The sequence below is a fragment of the Pleurodeles waltl genome, chromosome 10, assembly GCF_031143425.1.
Source record: "Pleurodeles waltl isolate 20211129_DDA chromosome 10, aPleWal1.hap1.20221129, whole genome shotgun sequence".
NCBI classification, from domain to species: Eukaryota; Metazoa; Chordata; class Amphibia; order Caudata; family Salamandridae; genus Pleurodeles; species Pleurodeles waltl.
In genome coordinates, this window is record NC_090449.1 from 456,657,027 (window position 1) to 456,670,221 (window position 13,195).

At 43.2% G+C, this 13,195-nt stretch overlaps 1 protein-coding gene across 2 annotated transcripts in view; it reads left to right on the plus strand.

The window, feature by feature from the left end:
- LOC138261617 (arf-GAP with GTPase, ANK repeat and PH domain-containing protein 3-like) overlaps positions 1-13,195 on the plus strand; it is a 2,246,054-nt gene that overhangs the window by 495,043 nt on the left and 1,737,816 nt on the right. The gene's annotated exons all lie outside the window — the stretch shown is intronic.

Consider the following 13,195-nt stretch of genomic DNA (forward strand, 5'->3'; position numbering starts at 1 on the left):
AAAAGTCCTTTAAGGAGAATTCTTTGAGTATTCTGCACTTGCTACAATACTAATTCTACCCCATCCTTTAACGAGGCACGGGTGATGAAAAATAGAAACGTTTCTAGCAGTTGTGACTAGAATTTTAGATTCTATTAAGGACACGGAGGCGAGGATTATGCTTTCGCTTTCTTTACTACTTTAAATACAGCAGCCAATCGCAAATAGTAAAAAAACAAAATGTAAACAAATCATATGTCCCATGAGGCTATGAACCACACTTCCTTCACAGACCACCAAAGACATCTGGAGGCGACCACTGGCCCTGCACTTCAGCCATGATAGACATGGAGAATCTCTACTGCTCAACTATCTGAAAACTACTGCCCAAATCATCAAGGGCAAAATGTTATCAAGGATGGACACATTACAATAACTGTATAAGGGAGCACAAAAAAAAGAACCGTCTAATACCCAAGGAGCAGGCAGCATTATCCATTCCACATCTGGAACTACAAGTTGTGCATTTGGATAATACTTCAGTGGCCATAGGATGCTGATCTACTGGGGAATTGCCTTTCTCTAAGTCATAAGGTGCCACAGTCTTATTGCTTTATTTGTTTTACAAAATAGAGACAGGTGTAATGAGCAAATAGACAAAAATAGGTTTAGGGGCATCAGAGAGATTGTTTGTTTTTTTAGGACAAAAAGCGGCTAGACAAAGTCGAGCAGTTTGTACAAAAAAGAACAAAAAATCCGTTTGCTGTTGACCAGGACCAAGGCACCAATTTCAGGCACCAAGGAGATTGTCTGTTTTTTTAGGACAAAAAGCGGCTAGACAAAGTTGAGCACTATGTACAAAAAAGAACAAAAAAAACAGTTTGCTGTTGACCAGGACCAAGGCACAATTTCAGGCTGACTGAGATGGAGCAGAGGTTGGATATAAGAAGCAGGTTGTCCTAGTCAAAGGTTTTACCTTCAGTCTTAATCTGAAACTGCTGTGAAAGCAGTTTTTGGTCAGTCATGCAGCCTAGCTTCCCTGGACAGACTTCTGAGACCAAGGTCACTCTCCTGCCAGACCTCATAGAGGGTCTAGTCCTCTTTAGTCATCTGAGCCCTCTTCCAAAGTCCAAAGCCCTTCTGCTTTCTGTGTCCCTGAAGCAGGTATACCGGAAGGCAACCACCTGACTCTTGAAGAGGAGTTCAAATCCCTGGGTGCAAGCAGGATTAAAGAGTCCTTGTGTGAGTCCTCTTCTTCCAGCTGAAGATGGAGTTAGAAGTCAGGTTTCAGAAGCCAGCATTGTTCTTCTAGCAGGGCCTTCTTCAGAGAGAATATTCCCAGGTCCAGGAATGTTCTGATGTGGCATTGGAAATGCTAGATTTATCATGTGCACTAGACAGTGACTAGAGGAGTTCTACTTCCCATCTATTTTCTTGCAGCCCCCCCCCAACAACCTTTTGCAACACTTCTTCTTCGCCTTATTGTTAAATTACCTAGGGTGCCCAGTTTTACAGTGGAAGGACCCATCTGCCTCCATACAGGCACATTTTCACCTTTTTGGCCACTCTTCTGACAGGTCAAAATGTTTTTCTCTCCTACTGTTGCTGGAGGCTAATTTCCTGGGAGGGTCCTGAGATAAATAGATAGAGCCCTGATTGGCATCTCCTAGTCAAATGAGGTGGTGCTAAAGCTGTTCTTTTTTCTGCTAACTGTTCCTGTCCATTAACACCATTAGTCTATCCTGGGCCGAGAGACAGACCATTGTCCCTTGACCAAAAATCCAATTTCACCATTTGTCATATTTTAAAAGTGAGGCAGGACATAACTTGGAAGCATTTATCCTGTCCTTTCCTAAGCCGGGGTTGAAAATAAGTATTTTAATCTCTTCGTAGGTCTCTTGGAGAAAACTCTAGCCAGGTTTACTGGGTGAAACACCACTTTATTTAAATGTGAATACACACTAACCCAATGTAGGTTCCTTATTTTTATATATTAGGATCGTGTCAAGTAGTCTTACAAGGCACACTTTACGGGTGACTTATGAAAATAGAAAAATAGGCTTTTTTCTAAATAGCAAGGCCATGCACTACACTGCATTTAAGCTGCAGCCTTGCCAAAACACAGTTGTGTGCTGGTAGAAATATATGTTTGTAACATATGTGGGTGGTGTAAATACACACTGCACCCCACATGTGATGTATTACTTTCCATACCATAGGAACATGTAATAATTTACAATTGACTTGCAGAGAAGTTAAATAGGCCAGAATTGGGGGTTCCAATATATAGCATCTTTTTATGTAGAAAGAACAGGCATTTTACCACTGTTTAACAGTAAAGTGCAGGGAGTCCTAAAGCTAGTAAAAATAGGGTCCAGAAAATAGCAGAATATCTGGGGTGAGCATGCAGAAAAGGTGAATTTGCTACAGGTGTCATCTGGAAAAGGAACTCAGATGATAACACTTTGATCTTTCTTGACTTAAGAAGCCACTCAAGTGCCAGAAGACCTCCACAGAGAGCAAATAGTACTCATGTCTTTAAATTGTGTGGCTTTGATGTGGTTTCTAGCCCAGCTCAAGGTCGTCTGTGGAGGTAAAATCAATTTCTGATAGAGACTTAACTGCAGAGTCCCCACTTTTTGAATAGTCCTCAGGTGTCGTACTGGATCTGAGAGTACTGCTGTTCGCTGGTAGGTGGTGCCATACTGCTCCACAATGATGCCTTTTCATTACAGAAATGACATGTGTGCTGACATCAGTTCCTTTCGTTCCATGCCACCAAAAGTGGATCCAGAGTTACCTCTCATTTCTTTGAAGCAGGTTTTTACCAAAATACTTTCAGTATGCAAGAGTAATATCAACTTCCAAAACAACAGGATTCAAATCCTGTCAGGACTATCGAAAGCATATTTCTGTGACAGATTCTCACCTTGCCTGTGATTAAGTCACAAGTTTAAGACCTGCAGTGATTATGTGCCGATGCTCCTGAATGCCATAAGAAACTGCTGAGTGAAGCTCTATGTCGCCAAAATTCGAAAGTACCCACGTTCTGACCGGTCCAAGTCCAGGGGGCAGTCTCGGTCCCAATTCTGGTCTAGGAGCCACATTAGTAGGTTGTCGTCTCTCTCTAAATCTTCAGGTTATTCAAAGAAAAAGCACAAAAATCCAAGCAGGACTTGGCCCTTTCTCACCACTTTCGAACTCCTAAGAGGGCATGCAGATGGTCTCATGCTGCTCAATCTCCCTAATGAAGTAGATCGATGTTGAGGCCCATTCCTTAACTTCTCCAGGCACAAGCCGAGTTTCTTGGGCTATCTGCAATACCAAGGAAGATCCAAGAGTTCCATGAGACTGTGCTCCAGCTCTTCAAATCCCTTCTGATTCACTCTGGCATGCCTTTGGACCCCATGGAGCCGTGAGGCCCTTCATTTGGGCTACCACTGGCGGATTCACCCTCATGCCAGTTGGACTCCTTAAATCTGTCATGAGCAGCTCCCAGCTCCATAATCCACACCGTTTAACAGAACACCAATGGTGACTACATCGAGAGGAAGAGGTGCCTTTTGTGCTCTTGGCACTGCTAAATCCTCGACCGAGATCACATTCGGTTGGAGTCAAGCCATAACCAGCTCCACTTAACATCCCACCCCCAGAAGGAAGATCCCACACATTACTTTCCTTGCTTGGCACAGATTCTGACATTATTTATGACGCAGGTAGTGAAATTGACCAACCCTACCATGAAGACACTGTTATGATGACCTGCAAGACGCCTGTGGGCTCGGCACCTCTCTTGACTCAACCTCCTCACACCTCCAGGACCTGCTACTAAAGAGTGCTTCATTTGCAGTGGTAATGCAGATGGTGGCTAAGTTTCTTGACCTTCAGCTCCCTATTAGAGGACACAATGTCTTGACTGAAGTGTTTCAACCAGAGCAAACCACTAGCAAGCCCCTATTACCTTTTAACAAGGCCCTCACTGATACCCCCTTAGGGGCGTGGGCCAAACCTTTCTGTGGCTCCCCAGCAATCTGCTAAAATAGACAAAGCCATCAACCTGTCACAGGTGACCCTGCATTTTTATCTCTGCACTCCTCTCCTGAGAGCTTAGTGGTGCAAGCAAAAAGTAGCTGGACTAATCCAAACACTTTTCCTATTACTCCCCCCTGATAAGGAGTCCAACAGAGTAGAAACATTTGTGAAGAGAGTATTTTCTTCCAACAGTTTTGCCCTCAAGTCTGTCAATGCCAGTTGCCTGCTGGGGCACTATTTCTACATTCCAGATCTGGTGGCTAAAGACCTCCCAGGTGTTCCTGGAACACCTGCGACATGGCCTCAGCCAAGCTATACGACATGGCAATATTCATAATTTGTTGTGGCTTAAACATTACCATTTCCATTAGGTAAGCCATTGACACCAGTGTCGCCATTTGTCACCATGCCTGGCTGTGGTCCATGGGTTTTCAGGTGATGTCTGGTCATCCCTTATGGACATGCCCTTTGACAGACCTCGCCTTTTTAAGGACAAGTCAGGTTCCGCTTTTCAACCGTTCAAAGAGAGCAGGGCCACGGTACATTTCCTCCAAAGTTGTGGAGAGTAATGGCTATTGTGTTTGTGGTCTTAACATTAAATATTCAGTGACACATCTTTTAGATTGTTCTCTCTTTTTGACTGAGAGGAAATAGGTGCGCCACAGGTTGTTACAAAAGTATGGCATGTGCATTCTGAATTGAGGAGATGAGATTCCTTCTGGAATGCAGCATCCTATTTGTATTAATATTCAAAAAATCATGTTTAACTTAGATATGGTTTAAAATCTATCAGTGTGCATTTGTAAATGTCTAACTTCTGTGTTTCTATAATCATTTAATCTTGCAACTAAAGTCTACACTGCTACTGAAAGGTCTACAACAGTTATTTCCTCCCTATGTTTCTCTTGCTACAGTAGTACCTTATCTTGGTCTGCACATATTTGATGTGCACTCCTTTTGAGCCTCTTCACAATTGCTTCTCACCCCCAAGACGGTGTTCCTCATCGCCTCACATTGAATAGGGGAGAGAATGAGCTTCAGGCTGTTTACCCGTCGTACATCACCTTCTTCCCAGGCAAACTGGTCCTGTGGAGATGAGCTTCCTTCTTGCTGAAAGTCTGATGCCATTCCACATCTGTCAGACCACCACCCTGCCGGTGTTCTATGCTATGCATCACCCTTCTAAGGAGGAGGAGAGACACCATAATTTTAACCACAAAACAGCACAGAGCTTTTACATCGATTGTACCAGACAGCACCTTGTGGGTGATCAGCTCTTTATGGGGTTCGCTGAAGCAAGAAAATGCAAAGCAGTGCAAAAATAAACCATCTCCTGCTGGATCATGCTCTGCTTCAGGAACTGCCTTGCACTGTCCAAAACACAGCCACCATAAGGACTTCAGGTTCATTCCATCACTGCCAAAGTTGCTACCACTGTGTTGACATGTGATGTTCCGGTCCTGGACATTTTCCAGGCAGCTAATTAGTCATCTCTCCATATGTTCACAAAGCACTACCGCCTGGACAACCAGGTTCACCAAGAGGGACATTTTGCCCTCTTGGTCCTACAAGACTTTTTGGTTTGAGCTAATTCTCAGACCTACCTCCTAATAGGTACTGCTCTGGTATCTATTAAAAAGATGAGGAATCTGCCGGTAGAAGTCTCTATCATAAGTCCAAGTTATTTACCTTCTGTAATGCTCTTTTTGTTAGAGACTCCATCTAACAGTAGATTCCTCACCAACCCTCTCATCCATTCTGTTCTGTGAATTGGGCTCTACGCAATAATACAATCTCAAGTCTAGGAATCTGCTCACTGATGAAAGACAGTTTGCTGTTGGAGCTCTGCTTCTGGTTGCTTGGACAGCCACGAAAGCAGCTGACATCAGAATGTGGAAGTGGCGCCTATATGGTCCCTGTCCATCATTTCCTGAGCGAAATGGCATTAGTGCGGAGCTGCGTGGTGCTACCTACCAGTTTGCAGAGATACGACTCAAATGCTTCTGGAGCCAGTCTGATGCCTGGTGAATATTCAAAAGGTGAGGAATCTGCGTTTAAATATAGTCTCTACCATAAAGAGCATTACCAAAGTATGTAACCTGTTTGTGTGTACAAATTCACAAATAGCTTTTGAATTCCTGGAAAAGAAGGGAGTGTCTCCATAATAAGGGGAAGCTGCTGAAGGGTTCCGATGCTTGGCTCATTGTTAGTTAATGTTGGGCTTGTGATACAAGTTGAAGAATTGCATTTTAATTGAGTTTCTAGCAAAGGGTTATTGTGCTGCACAATGCAGTGCAGTTGATTACATGTCTTTCTTCCCCTGCTCTTCAGTCTTCATACTCTTTTTTTTGCTTTTGAGATGTATGAACAAAGGTAGTTTACATAATTGAGATGAGGCATATTGTAAACACAGGCTTATTTCAACTTGTGATTGCATGTTATGTTGTGGTTGACCCAATAAACTAGATCTAAGCAAGACAGTTTTCTAATGGCAATAAAGATTTCTTATAAACTGCAAAGATGTTCTGCAGAACTAAATACATTTTTCTTGCATGTACCAGCTAACCACGACAAGGAAGTGAGCATGAGGCCTTTTCAATGTACTGAGTAAAAGGGAGTGTGTTCAAATGTAACTTTACTTTGACACCAATCAAACAGAAGCTCTGAATTCTGAAAATAATTAAAGAAGACTATTATCTTCTTCATATTCCAGATCTACCTTATCACTCTACAGTCAACTAAAATACTCACACTTTTTAATGTAGTTGAGATGAAGCCAGATTATTAAAGAGGACAGCACATCTATTTGAGGGCATTCACTCTTGACAAGGACATTGGCGGCATCATAACTGTTAGTGGCTGTTGGACCTGGCTCTTTTTGCAGGGTTATCCCCAAAATTGTTTGCCTTCTTCTTCCTATTGTCTCTGACCTGTTTTTGTTAGCTTTAAGACTCTGGCCACTTTACCACTGCCAACTAGTGCTCAAGTGCATATGCTCTCTGTCTAAATTGTATTGGTGATTGGTGTATCCATGATTGGCATATTTGATTTACTGTTAAGTCCCTAGTATAGTGCACCAGGTATGCCCAGGGCCTGTAAATCAAATGCTACCAGTGGGCCTACAGCGCTGATAGTGCCACCCACATGAGTAGCCCTGCAAACATGTCTTGGGCCTGCCACTGCAGTGCCTGTGTGTGCAATTTTAGACTGCCACTTTGACCTGACAAGTGCACTCACTTGCCAGACCCAAATCTTCCCTTTTACTACATGCGAGTGGCCTCTAAAGTAGGCCCAAGACCGCCCCATGGGCAGGGTACAGTGTATTTACAAGGTAGGACATGTACTGGTGTGTTTTACATGTTCTGATGCTGCTAAATTAGGTTTTCAGTATTGCACGGCCTATATCTCCCATAGGGTAACATGGGGATTGCCTTGAAATATCTTTTAAGTGTAATTTCCCATTGGTAGCAGATAAAGATGTAGGGTTTGGGGTCTCTTAACTCACAATTTAAAAATACATCTTTTATTGAAGATAGTTTTTGAATTGTAGGTTTAAAAATGCTGCTTTTAGAAAGTAGACATTTTCTTGCTTAACCATTCTGTGTCTCTGCCTGTCTGTGGAATACACGTCTGGGTCAGGGTGACAGTTGGACTGTTTGTGAATTCACTCTAGACAGTCACACAAAAGGAGGTGAGGTGTGCCCTGTATTTCCTGATGGGTCTTCCTAAGCTAGAGCTAAGCTAGAGCGGTGGGAGGAGCTGACACTTGCACCTGAGTAAGCCTGTGCCTGTCCTCACACACCTCAGTCTCCAGCCCCCTGAAGTGTTTCCGGGGCCGGGACAGGGAAAGGCAGGGTCTTGTGCACTACAAAGATTTCTCTTTGAAGTTTGCCTACTTCAAAGACAGAAATGGGTATAAGTACTGGACCTCTGACACCAGATAGTTCAAAGACTTCTGGACTGAGGACATTCTGCCAGGAAGAAGAGTTGTATGCTGTAGGAGGGACTGCCACTCTGCCTGTTGATTTGTTGTGCTGGCCTACTGATTGCTGCTTCAGTCCCAGGAGTCAAAGGACTGGACTTTGCCTTCTATATCTTACTTTCCAAGATTCTCTTAGGGCTTAAACTAAACTTGCCTCATGTTAAGAAGTCTCAAGGACACCAAAGACTGCACCTACCAGTGCCTGGGCTCTGCTGCTGAGAGCCATGACTTGCCAAGTCGTACCAACGCCAGTCCCTTGGAATGTAAGTTGGTGATCTGAAGGAGAAAATCCATGCAGCCCCTGTCCCACGGCTGGAGAATCGACAAAGCTCCTGTCTTGCAGCTGCAGAATCGTTGCAGGACCTGTTTCAGAGTGGTTCTATCAACCCAGCACATCTGAATTTTCCACACATCTTCCCTGAGCGTCAATTTCTCATTGACCCCACACCACAGTAAGGAAGTAAGGCTCTGTGTCTGGAAATCATCGCATCACCTCTCCTGCGAGGAAAGAATCAAATGCATCACTGCCTGTGCGCAGTAAGGAACCGATGCATCAATTTGCTTTTCGGCACCTCACCTCCCGTGTGGCCCTGTATCATCTTTGGTTTTGACACATCCCAGGTACTTTGTGCTAAAGAGATACATCCACTGATTCCTATGGATTAAGATTTGCTTAAACTTTTTAAAAGTGATATTTTGACTTGTGTATGTTGGATTTTTGTTTTGTGTTACTCACATAAATATCGGCTATTTTTCTAAAGTGGTGAGTACTTGTGGTGTTTTTACAATGTTACTGTGTGCGTCTACAAATACTTTACACATTGCCTTTGAGACAATCCTGATTGCTTGACCCAAGCTCCCAAGGGGGTGAGCGGGGGTGTGACTCCCTTACCCTGACTAGAGTGAGGCTCCCTACTGGAACAGTGCAAACCACTGCCAACTAGAGACCCCATTTCTAACAGTGTCTATCTGTTACATGAAATTCTGTTGTTCACGTTATACCACTGCCAAAAAATATGGAAGAAATGCACCTGAGAGATTGGGTGTGTTTTGGTTGACCTCTAAGAATCTTTTTTCACATAGCTGTCAAAGAAGCACATTGAACATTCTTGAAACAGGCACTAACCTGCCTGTCATTCAGCTAGAATTTGGACTGAGCATATTTGCAAAGGCGCATCACGTACGCAATGGCACATCTTTGTCTTCACAGGTGGCACTTTACTCCTTTTAAAACAGCTAATTGTTTTAATTTGAACAACATAAAATATGTTCTCCATTTATTTAATTGTGTGCACTGTCTGCGATTTTGATTTGTTTTTGATCTGAGCTGAAAAATTCCCACATCACCGTTTGGCAAAGAATTCAGATCACTGAACGATAGTGCTTTAGGCCTGATCTTTCTGGTGCAGGAAAGAATGTTGGTCGCATTTAGTTCCTTTGCCTAACTGAGCATAGGAACCCTGCAACGTTATGTATCTTTGAACTGGGACCAGTATGTAGAGACATAGTGAATTCAATTTGCTATTGCCAGTTGTGTGCAGTTCTGTCTCCAAAGGCTCCTCTACAAGTATGAGCTTTAGGAAGGATATTCTTTTCATGCTTCTCTCCCTGGAGCTAAGTAACAACCTCAACACATTAGATTGTGAAACCTCTGATGAGAAGCTTACTGATAATCACATCAGAGACTCTGGATCTGGACCACTTGAGATGAGACAATCAACATCAACCATGTGGACCATGTGGCTATTTTTCTAAGCCTCAGATAAGGTTGTTCAGGCTATCATGGACAACACTTCTAATATACGTAACATGTAAACGGGGATACACAGAGTGATGCTTCAACTTCTGTACTATGCTGGAGAGGATCTAAACACTCACAGCTTGATCTGGCTATTGCTAGTTCCACTGCAAAGGCTGATTGGCCCTTTCTAAATACCCTGATTTGGAACTTGAGTTAGTCTTTCTCTATCGTATTGATTCCAGTATCAGTACCAGTGAGTTATTGGTGCAGTGCAGCTATCCTGATACATCTATTAAAGACTATATCCACCCTTAATAGTCATAATTCAAATCATAAATGAGTTGACAGAAAAACATCCCTTTTTCAAATTGATACCAGAGCCTGCCACCATTCTATTTTGCGGGTTTAGGGCCAAGTATTTTAGCGCTTCCTTTAGCATCTTCTCCCACCCAGTACAACAATTGTGTGTCTGTGTTTTCCACCATGACTGGGTTTCAGGAGACTCATAAGTGCAGACAAGGACTCCCTGAAGGAGGTGTCCAGAGTGGTGGGTGGCAGACTGGTTAGCAGGCCCAAACAAATGTCTACTTCACTTTGTTTGCCTTGTTTTCCAGCTAACTCCTTATACCATTTCTGCCCATTCTTCCTTAATATATTTATAGTGAGAAAATATCCTGAGCAATACGCAGTGGTTCGGTTTAATTCCAGCTCTACAAATATAAGTTCAAAACACCAATGATAAGAAATTGCTGCCGAGAAAATATGTTCCCAAAAGCAGTGCATGTTGGACTAGGGAGTGCACTTGGTGAATTCAAATTGTGCAAATTGGTTTAACAAGTACATATCGCTTAGAAAGTGTGGAAATTATATGAAACTGAATGTTGTGTGTGTCTGGCGTTGTCCCTTCTGGTCTATTAATAAGCAGTGGTGTCCTAAGTTGATAGGGAGTTGGCCATTAAAATCCACTCCTTGGGGTACATCTGTTCTGAAACCACCATAACTAAACACACACACAAAAATGGGAAAAAGATGTAAACAAGAAAGAGAAGGAACATAAATACGAGCATTTCTGTTTTATCTAAACCCCAGACATGCACATACATGTTAAGTACATCTTCTCTGATACTGAAGGGGTTTTCATCCTTCTCAGCCTTTTGTGCACCTCTGCCTGAAGCAATAAGCATTGTACATATGAGATTCTGAGGGGGAAGTTTATTGTTATCTTTCATAGATTTTCATGCTTGCTCCTGAAGAATATTTGTGGCACTCCAATGAAGGAAGAGAAATCCCACAATATTAAGCCTTCATTTTCCGGCCTCTCTCCTCATATTCTTTCTTGCCTTTGTTACTAATGTACACCTGTCTACAACTACATCTAAAGCTTTTGTTAGCAACTAGCATAATTCAGTATACTTTAGTTTAACCTCAGATTTCTTGGTATATAGAACATCCTCCTCTTGAAGACGAAGCTGATAATTCAATAACATATGGAGAGAAGGCAGTGTTTTCTTTCAGATTTCTTTCAGTCTGGTTAAGATTAATTTAAGAATATAACTGATGCTGTGTCAGGTGAGTTTGTTGATATGGGGAATGGTATGAACATGATGTCAAGCATAGGTTTTATACTGGAAGGGAAACATTTTGCAAAAAGAAAACTTGTTGTGTCTACCTTTTTTAGTAGATACATCTCACGTAAAAATCCATGGGTGGTTGATTTGGAATGCCATGTATTATCCATAAAATGTCCCCTTGAAGCAAAATAAAGAAAAGGTATATAGCAGTTCTACACTTAGCACCAGTTTGTGTCTCTTATGTGATCCACACCCTGTGTAAAGCATCAGTAAATCTGCTACACTGTGTTGTAATTCCTGTATCTACTGTACCAGGGCTTTAACAAACAAGGTCCTCTCTTCCTTAAACAGAATTTTTCTCATTCATCCTATATTCTGGTCATCCGCATTTGGTCTGCTGTGCGTTGCTGGGATTCTCCATGATCATTCAGGACACCTTTTGTTTTCCTCGCTAGCAGCTAAGATCTGAAATTGTCTTCCTCTTCCTGTCGGTCTCATTGATGGCCACCTCTCTGTTTCAAGAAATGTAAAAACTCTACTCTGTCAAAGCTCTTATTGTGTTTGTGTTCACAACTAATAATCCACATACTGCCAAGATACCCTGCTGGGTGACATTCACACTCTATAAATAGTTTTTAGCCTTCTCATTATCTTATGCCATTTAGGGGGTCATTACGACCGTAGCCGCCCGCCCGGCGGTAACCGCTGTGTGGCCGCAAATGCGGCCGCACTCACGCGGCCCCCATTATGACAAGCGGGGATGAGGCCGCAACATAGGAGCCGGCTCCTAATGGAGCCGGCGGTGTTGCGGCCGTGCGACGGGTGCAGTTGCACCCGTCGCGCTTTTCACTGTCTGCTATGCAGACAGTGAAAAGCTGGCCGGGGCCCTGTTAGGGGGCCCCTGCACTGCCCATGCCAGTGGCATGGGCAGTGCAGGGGCCCCCAGGGGCCCCAGGACACCCCTTACCGCCAGCCTCTTCCTGGCGGTGCAAACCACCAGAAACAGGCTGGCGGTAGGGGTGTCATAATCCCCAGGGCAGCGCTGCTTGCAGCGCTGCCCTGGCGGATTATCACCGCGGTCGTAATAGGGCTGGAAGCACCGCCAGCCTGTTGGCGGTGCTTCCGTCCTATTAGCCCTGGCGGTCTCGGACCGCCAGGGTCGAAATGACACCTATGTGCCATGCTGTGGTCAGCCACGTTTTACACTCCCAACTAACTCCTACAGAAACAGAGAGGCAGCAGAGAACCAACAACATTGTAAATTAAGACTCTCTTTCCCTGTCCACTCCCCCTCCAGATGTAGACAACCCTGTGTTCAGATAATGAAATGCGCTATATTCAGAGTTTCACCTAATAAATTTGCTGGCCTGTTTTGCTAGGTGGTAATTCCTCTGGTAGTTGTTACTCCAGTAGATATGTTAATTCTTTCCCTGGTGTCCCAGTCATAAAGTAATTCAAATGGTCTTCCAAAACAAGTAGGTTTTACACATAGACGTTTTGGCACAGTTTAAAGTATTCATCAAGCTCTAATTGAAGTTCATGTGTACCTTTCCTTTAATTTCCTTGCCCACAAGACTGCCCAGACATTTGGTCATTTCGAGCTCAGAGTCAAAACTAAATTGCACATCATAGCTTCCCCAATTAATTTCTCTGTTTTGTCAAGATGTAATATTTTTAATCATTTTGGGTTCAAGAGCTCTGGCCTTTACTGTTCAAAATCTAGGGAGCTGAAAAGCATTTGTATGTACAGTGTTTCTGAAGCCAACCTAGGCATAATTTGTACTGCTAGAAAATACTCTGCCAGGAAGTAGGTTCTTATTCTAGGTTTTATCCAGCATCTAATTTGGTGTGTGGATGTGGATCAGTAATTTCAGAGTTGCTCTCATGGAA